Raw genomic sequence first — 9,490 nt, 5'->3', positions numbered from 1 at the left:
TTTGAGACTTTAGTCTTTGCAACTTTACAGATCTTCTTTATGCACCAAGAGCTTGTAACACTCCAAAGATAAAGGAAAAATTGAAATCGCATCATATGACCCCTTTAAAAGGCTCCCCAAGGCTGCATTTATTTGATCAGGAATACCGTAAAACAGCAATGTTGTTAAATATTTTTATAATTTCAAGTAAATATTTTCTGTTTAAATATATTTTAAAAAGCAAATTATTTCTCTGATGGCAAAGCTGACTTTTCAGCATTTATTACTCCAGTCATTAGTGTCACATGATCCTTCAGAAATCATTCTAACATACTGATTTTTTGCTTAAGCAACATTTCTTATTTTTATTAATAATGAAAACACTTGTAGGCTACTGCTTAACACACACACACACACACACACACATATATATATATATATATATATATATATATATATATATTCCTATGGAAACCATGATACATTACTTTTTTTCTTCAATTAATTCTTCAATGAACACAAAGCTCAAAAGGACAGTATTTATTTGTAAAGGAAATATTTTGGAACATTATACATGTATTTTTACTGTCACTTTTGATCTATTTAATATGTCATTGCTGAATAAAAGTATTGAAAAGTCTTACTGACCCCAAACTATATTATAATTTGTAAGTCACATGTGTGAGCAAAAGACTGAAATCAGGTTTTAAAAATTGTTATGTAGTAGTAATAATATATATTTCTACATCTATAATATAAGAATTATTTGCCCCATTCATACACGTGATAATTATCTGAAGACGGCTTTGATGGAATCTCTGAAATGAGCTGAGAATTCCACTAAAATGTCAATGCTGTTGGATATGGTAAAAGTTGTCCTTATGAGTTTTACTCTAAAATTGCGTGTACGCTGAAATAATGTTAGCCCTTATTATAATGATAACACAATGAATAAAAACATAACCCTGCTAATAGCACCAATGTAACTCCAAATCAAACATGTTTACTCAATGTGATTTCATTAGAAAGATTAGAGTGATGAATTTGCAATGGCTCCAAGCATCCCTGTTGCTTTGCTTAATTATTATTTAGAAAATGGCTTTCATTCAAACTGGTTTATAGTGTGCTAATTGCAGAGACAGTCCCCCTGGAGCATGCTGGGCTTAAGTGGAGGAGCAAGATTATGATTTCTGTAACATCAGTTTATGAGCAAGGAAGAAACTATATCTGAAACTATATTATGCCGTTAACCAGTAGGCAAGCTGATGCTATTATCATGTTTGTTTTAATTCACTCAAGAAGACATCTCTGATATTGCTGTGCAGTGATGAACCCCCAGCAGCACGTGTGCTTCAGACCTGTTGGAATCAACCAATTACAATCAATACTTAAGAAAATGAGAAGCTGTTCTCTACCTTGCTGTTACTTAATTCAGTAAAAATTAAATTATTGATTGTTTAAATTTTGAAGTTAAATGACTAGGGCTTTATTTCATCTTCTCTTGTGATTTGTGCAGGAGAAACCTTTCCATCCATTTAAAGAAAAAGAGCTAGTGAGCATTATTTTTTTTATCCTTTCTTTCTTTTTTTTTTTTGAATCTTTGCTGGCCTTTGTTTTATTCAATAGTTTCTTTTTTTGGATTCACAGAAAATTGCATCCGCTTATCAGGTGTACATTATAAAATCCACACTTAGATGTTAGACACAAAAAAAGCCCAGATAATTGTGTCTAAGTGCTAAACTAAGCATATTAAGCCAAAATACTCTTAAAAAGCATCATTAACGGTTAAAGCACATAAAAGTACATTAAAGGTTTAGACAGGTTTTATTTTTTGTAAATGCATTAAGAAGCTGATAACAGTCTTCTGCTGCGTAATTGTATTAATGTAGCTTTTACTGATGCCATTAGGCTGAGTTTTTCTTCACCGCAGATGTGCTACTGTCAACCCGAGCATGTTTCAAACAGTCAGAATTGATGTACATTTCAAGGTTTTGTTTGTTTCCTTGTCGCCTTGAATTTTAAGATGACGCTCTTCCCATCATTCAAATTACTTAGTTAGCCTGTTTGAGCCAATTTAGTGCATAATCATATCGCTGACCAGGCCAGCTCCTTAATTAAATCCATTAGATGTGTGTTGTACATGCACTGAGACCAGGGCCGTTTCTAGGCATAGGCGAGCTAGGCGGTCGCCTAGGGCGCCACCAGAAATTGGGGGGGGGGAGGGGAATAGGGATTTCGCCTAGGGCGTCAAATTGGCTAGAAACGGCCCTGACTGAGACCATATCAGTCATACCTCGGCAGATGTCCACCATGCTTGGATTGCTGTTGTCATATGTAGAGCACTCATAATAATGTTCTTTATTCAAGCTGATGAAAATATCCGTTCCTATCGATGAATTCTGGGGACCTGTGATTGAGTGGAGCAGAGGGCTAAATCCAGCTTATTGTTCACTTTACACAAAAAGACACCGGGGCGAGGGAACTCAGTCAGGCATAAAAGTAATTTGAGAGAGAAATACAGCTTGTCAAATACTTCACACAATTACCAGAAGAACAAGCACTGGGACAGGACATGCTTGATCTTCTTAGCTCATTTCTTAAGCCACTTTCACATTCCGTGCCATTCGCTGCATTCCTTTACACAAGTTTTTTCAGGGAGTCCTTTATATGGGTCATATGATCAGGGATGGATTAAAACATGGTGTTGTTATAGGTCTGTAAAAATGTTACAGTGCCATATCCATTACTGGCCAGTTCCATGCCATTATAAGAAACATTATATGAAACAAACCTTTAGTGCTGGTTCTTGTGCCGGTGTTCTGACGATTTGTGCTACCCGCTCAGATTGTGCTACCTCCCATTAAAAAGATAGGTAGCACAAATCGATAGCGAAAAATGCTACCTATCAGATTGTGCCACCAGCATCTTATTCATGTGGTTTGAGGCTTCTTTTAATGTCCATACCTACCCCTACCCTAAACCTACCAGTCCACACCTACCCTTACCCTAAACTTACCCTTAAAACAATGTAAATATATTTTTGGTAGCACAATCTGATAGGTAGCATGTTTCGTCGGTACACCAGTTCTGTGGATCCCTCTTAAAACAGGCTATTATATGTCCACTGACTTGAGAGCTGTGCGTTACTCCATAATTTGCCCATATGCATAATGCATGATGATCTTTGTTTATAAGTAGTATGAGTTTTAAGAGCATAATGTATATGAAACATCCTTCATTCAAGTCATTTATATTTTTACAATAATTGAATATGTAAAAATTATATTTTTATTATATTAATAAAATATTGTACTTAAATTACTTTGATAAAATATGTTCTTTTAAGAGAAGAAGAAGAACCTCCCCCCGCCACCCTAGTGAAAAAATAGTATACTTAAGTACAATTTATTCGTATGTACTTTAGTATCTAAATATATTTGTGGCACACTAATGCATCATTATGAATTATTATTATAATTATTTGGAACTCAAACCATTTCTTTTTATTTAGACTATTTTTATACTAAACAAGTAGAACTCAAATACGGTGTATTGTATTGTACATTTAATCATAACAGATCAACAGAGGATTCAACTAAAATAAATGACTGAAGTATTACTTCAATATTTAACAAATTCAATTGTTTTATTTGCAAATCCACCATTGTTACATTTGTGCTGTAGACAAAAGTTGTGTTTGGAAACTCTGCCCTTAAAGCACCCGTTAGCAAAAACATACTGGATGTTTCAATTCAAACCTCACATTTTCTTTGGATTGCCCAAAAAGAAAGTCTCATCTTAAAAAAAACAAAAAAAATACACAGCATCATCTTAAAATAACGAAATAACTACATTTAGAGTGTATTTTCAGTTAGTATAGACATGTCAATCTATTTTTAGTATACTTATCATTAAATAAATATATTTAAAATACAATTAAGTATATTTATTTTTCCCTAGGGCAGACAGAACTGGATTTTCTTTAGTTCAAGCCTGTAGGCAGTCCTGTTCTTCACATGTTTTATCTACCAGTTGTAAGTTTCCAAATTGCTCACATTCCACAGAATAGCTTCAGCATATCAATTCCTAAATCTGTTAACCTGATGAAGATATCAAAATATCGATACACAGAATGTGATATTGTCTCTTGTGCCATAGTCTTAGGTGAGAACTCATATAGTGGCCTTGTTTACTATGATATGACAACATACAATGCAAACAATCCCCACAGACATACATTATATGGCCTTCATACAGCTACAGAATCATAAGATGTGTTGCTTCATTCATTCCTTATTGACACTAGTTGTTGGGTTGAGTGAGCATGGACATGTCATTTGGGTTATGAAGTGGCGTCCTCTTTCAAAGGTTATTTTATTAACTGATGTCTTTGCTGCTGACCTTTGATGATCCAGTTCAACCATACTAATAAGCAAAAATGACTTTAGATAAACTAACAATTGTGCTTTGTTTTTTTATTGCTGAAGAGTGTTTCTTCTCCTGCGTTCTACTGTACAGACGTGAATTTACTTTTGCTTCAGCCTGAGGTTTATTCATTACACTTTTTGGTGTGAAAGGGCTTTTATATTTGCTATAAATAGAACTTCTTATATTAAAAACAATCAAGCTCTGCTTATATTTAAAAAGTAACGCAAAATTAATATAACGCATTACTTTCCATAAAAAGTAACTAAGTAACGTAATTAGTTACTTTTTTTAGGGAGTAACACAATATTGTAATGCATTACTTTTAAAAGTAACTTTCCCCAACACTGATCAACAACTACTGTTAAAGCAAAAAACGCAAAAAGAACACCTATTTCCACATCTGAACATATGTGTATTATCTGAAAGTTTGCTTTGAGATTGACCTTGAGAAGGCATCCATATGCATGAAGGCTCCCCATGAGTGTCATATTGAATGTCTTGAGTGTGAGAGATGGGACAGGGGCTCCAGAGAGATTTAATAAGGAAAGGTCAAACGCACATGACACACTCCGATCTGATCCAAACAAGTTTTCTTTCTCCTGTCGATAGAGCCTCATCTGCAATCACAATGTGTGTTAATAACTCAATATGTTAATAACTTCTCACTGGAAAGTCAGATCTGAGAGAGTCTTTAGGTTGTATGAAAAATAGCAATGTCATCTTTCTTGAGGCGCTCTCCATCTCTGGAGAACGTTCATTGGGAGGCCAGGTAGCACGAGAGTGCCTTCTGATAGCTTGTCTGTTCTTTGCCCAAGCTACCCCTGTGAACCCTGTCCAACTCCATCTTCCAGTACTGTTTTTCTGTGGAGAGCAGATCAGTAGCTGTGTGAAGCTCTGATGGCTTGGCTGGATGTTTGGTCAACCTCGCTCTTCATTTCCATGGCACTGCACACCCCAGCCTTGGTTAAAAGTGGATGGTAGAGGGAAGAGCAGAGACTTCAAAGTGAACTTGGAAATCTGAGACCAACAAGATGGAACGATTAAAGAAAGTTATCCAAGAAACATAAACCAAGAGTTAGGTAGACCGTATGACTTATATTCTCAAGTTTTATGCAGTCATATGATAGCTTTGTGAAGTCGTAATTCACAGATAATCTAGAAAGGATTTAGGAGATAGGACAACCTGACATAAACAGTTACTGTAATGTACATAACATAATTATCATAACACAATTGGCATGACGACAATCAATAAACCAGAGCACTGACCAATTAGTTTCAAATGTGATTATGTAGCTTTCTGTTGTTCGCCTGGAGGCTACCATTTGGTCTATAGCCAGTGAACGACTTCCATCCTTTTTAGAGAAAACTATAGATATGCTAAATGTATCAGTCCTTTATTGGATATTTTACAGCCAAGTAACTTGTAATTTATAGCAATTTATTTATTATTATATGTATTAATATTGAATATATTTTTATTAATTATTATTACTTAATCTTAGCAAATATTATATATATTTTTTGTAAATGTATCATCTTTAGCTATTTAATTTAATCTACAAAATAATTCATAATTATTTATAATAGTTATTATTATTTCATGTTTTTATTATTAATTATTATTTTTACCTAATCTTAGCAATTAGTAATAGCACTAAAATGAGTACATTTATCAAATTTAGTAATTTTATTTAGTAGTTAATCATTTTATTGCTATCGGTCAATATTGAATATTTGTACATTTAACTGTATATTTAATTTATCTTTTGTTTGTTAACCAACACCGACTTAAAGTTAATATTTAAAAACACTAATTATTTAATGACACTGTTAAATGCAATCTTTCACAATTATCAAAAGGAATATCAATGTTTCATACTGTACATTATAATACTGTGATGCCTAAATTCACTTGTAGTATTTAAAATTCATCATTTGAGTGTTTTATTAATAATAATAATAATAATAATAATAATAATAACAAAAAATAGTGATTTGATTAGCTATTTGTTTATTATTGGCCATAACATGAAAATAGTTGTCTGCTTATTGGTATTGGCCACAATTTTAATATCGATGCCTCCTAGTCTTAAAGCTTCTCATTCATTTATCCTCTGTAATAAATTTTCTGAGGCCATCTCTTTCAAAGTTGTGATTTGTTTGCCTTTGCCTACACCCTGCACCAAAGAAACATGTGCAGTCATCACTTTCTCCTTTTCATTAATCATGGGGTTGTGTTGCTCAGTGCTGCTGGATGACCCTGTGGCCCCGGCAGGCTCTTTGTGGCCCCTACTGTAATATTTCTAATTAAGCTTGTCCTGCTGTATTAGGCTTTTTTGCATTTAACTCGGCTCAAGAGCAGGAGCTCCAGGAGCTGGCCAGTCTTTTCTCCCCTCGCTGAATAGAGGCCGTCACGTTCATGCTGCAGCTGGGTTTTGGCGTGTCCTCTCTAGGGAGGAGCAGGAGAAAGACTAAAGACAGCCTTCTTTCAGAGGAATAACTTCTGTGCCAAATTCAGTGCTGTTATGAATTACCCCTGTTGATTGTCTGACAGTGCAGCGTGGAAGATTATGTTTTAAAAAGCAATAATTAGCACTTAAATCAATTTTGCTCACATTGAAGCTGCCATTTGCAGTTACATAATTATGTTGTTGTACTTCTGTGTATTTACTTATTTTTGTAAATATATTTGTATGAAATAGAAGCAGTGTTCGAACTATACCGTGGACTTTGGGGGAGCCCACTTTTTTTTTTTTATAAGGGGGGGGGGGGGGGTTGCACTGCTTGCGCGTGCCTCAAAAGAGGGCTTACAATGACTTACAAAGATGCATAACTAGCTTTATGCAAGCACTATATAGGATAAATCACTATACAAGATTTACCCTATTATACTTTATCGACACAAATTGATAGGTGAAACAACAAACAGCCACCCAAATAGTCTATAGTCTAGCCCTATTCGCACGGGATTAGTATTATGTGTGACATTTACATTTCACCAGGTTAAAATAATATCTCAAGCTTTATGCTTGATTTATTTGTAACACGTTAACCTCAAAACCGTTTCAGCTTTCTCTTTCTGCAAATTGTATGGTGTAGCGATACGATGACAGCACCCAAAATACTACCAAGACATGGCCGATTCGCACGGGATTAAGATCACAGACAACCTCCGCAATTATTACAAATGACTGGAGGTCACCAATACTAATCCTGAGCGAATAGGGCTTTTGAGTTCACATGAACAATGGTTAAAGTTACTCGTCGTCAGGCTACTGAAGAATACCATAATCATCTATCTATCTATATCTATCTATCTATCTATCGTCTGTCTGTCTGTCTGTCTGTTTGTTAATTAGTTTACCAAAATAAGAGGGATCATACAAAATGCATGTTATTTTTTATTTAGTACTGACCTGCATAAGATATTTCACATAAAAGACGTTTACATATAGTACCCAAAAGTAAATCATAGTTAAATTTATACAAATGACCCCATTCAAAAGTTTACATACACTTGATTTTTAATACTGTATTTTTACCTGCATGTAAAATTTTGACCACAACTGTATATATTTATTGTTCTGTCTGTCTGTCTGTCTGTCTGTCTATCTATCTATCTGTCTATCTATCTATCTATCTATCATTTGTGTATGTGTCTGTCTGTCTGTATGTCTATCTATCAGTCTGTGTGTCTATCTGTCTGACTGTCTGTCTGTTCCTTTGTATTCCTTTGTATACTCATGCATTTTTACCCCCCCCGAATCTCAGTGCCGTTTTCACTCCCTCACGTCACACCTGTTGCTCTAAAATCAAGGGTAATTTTTAATTACTTGGACAATAAAAGTTTTAAGGGAAATCTCAGTGATACATACATGAGCTTATTGGAGTTGACAAGGTGCATTACACCAGCGGAATTAGAACTGGCAGACTGTCAAAGAGCCCATTGCAAATTGACCAGGAAACACGTAAGGGAATACAGAGAAGCTCCGAGACAGGGCCGACCTGTATACAGGCCTCCCAAAGTTAATCACACTGGCGCAAGGCAAACATATCAGTCTGCTTTATATGATAGAGGAGTAACCCTGGAAAATGGTTTTGTCTGGGTAAATGGCAGTTCCAGTTTGTCTCCAGGACTTAAAGGTGACATATAATGAAAATTTGACTTTTCCAGGTTTTAAGTGCTATAATCAGGTCCCTGGTGCATCTACCAACCAAGGAAACGTGAAAAAGATTAACCTAGTAACTTTGTTTTGGTAAGCCTTTTTCTGGTCAGATTTAGCTCCCATGGTGACATGGCAAAGGGATCTCATTATAATATTACCGTCCCTTAATCTTTAAGTTTACACCAACGGTGCCGTCATTTTGATTTTGCAAGCGACAACGGTGTACCAGCTCGAATGCCACAACGAAAGTTTGAGCAAAGCATGCTAACTGTTCTGTCATTGGCTGCGCAGAACACTGTTTAGAGTCCCAGCCTCAGAGGAGACAAGAGAGCAGTGGAATTATTGATTTATTTACTGTATATTATGCTGCTGCCACACAGATCATATATAAACGTGATTTCTTTCCCAGCTTTTTACCTTCACAGACATAACCTACTGTTTTTGTAACTTATGTGTGCTTTTAACATAAACTTGTGTGTATTTGACAGTTTAAGTGCAATAAGACATGAAAGAACTTAGTTTAGTACTCACCGCTTTCTGCGCGTGTGCTTCGGATGTGTGTGCTCAGAAAACCATATATCAGAAGTTTTAACTAATACAGTTTAAAATGCATGATTTCAGCGGTATAGACATGATAATCAAAATATTTTTTTAGCAGAGTATCTGAGGCACCAGCTGTAAAGGCACAGCCCTTTTCTCGAAAAGGGGGCAGGGAGCAGCAGCTCATTTGCATTTAAAGAGACATGCACGAAAACAGTGTGTTTCTTCCTCCAGTCAAAATAGGCATTTTCAAAATGATGTAATACATTATCTGTGGGGTATTTTGAGCTGAAACTTTACAGACACATTCTGGGGACACTTGAGACTTATATTACATATTGTAAAAAGGGGCATAATATGTCTCCTTTAAAGAT

The sequence above is a fragment of the Sinocyclocheilus anshuiensis genome, unplaced genomic scaffold, assembly GCF_001515605.1.
Source record: "Sinocyclocheilus anshuiensis isolate Anshui unplaced genomic scaffold, SAMN03320099.WGS_v1.1 scaffold74, whole genome shotgun sequence".
NCBI classification, from domain to species: domain Eukaryota; kingdom Metazoa; phylum Chordata; class Actinopteri; order Cypriniformes; family Cyprinidae; genus Sinocyclocheilus; species Sinocyclocheilus anshuiensis.
This window is presented reverse-complemented; position numbering follows the sequence as displayed.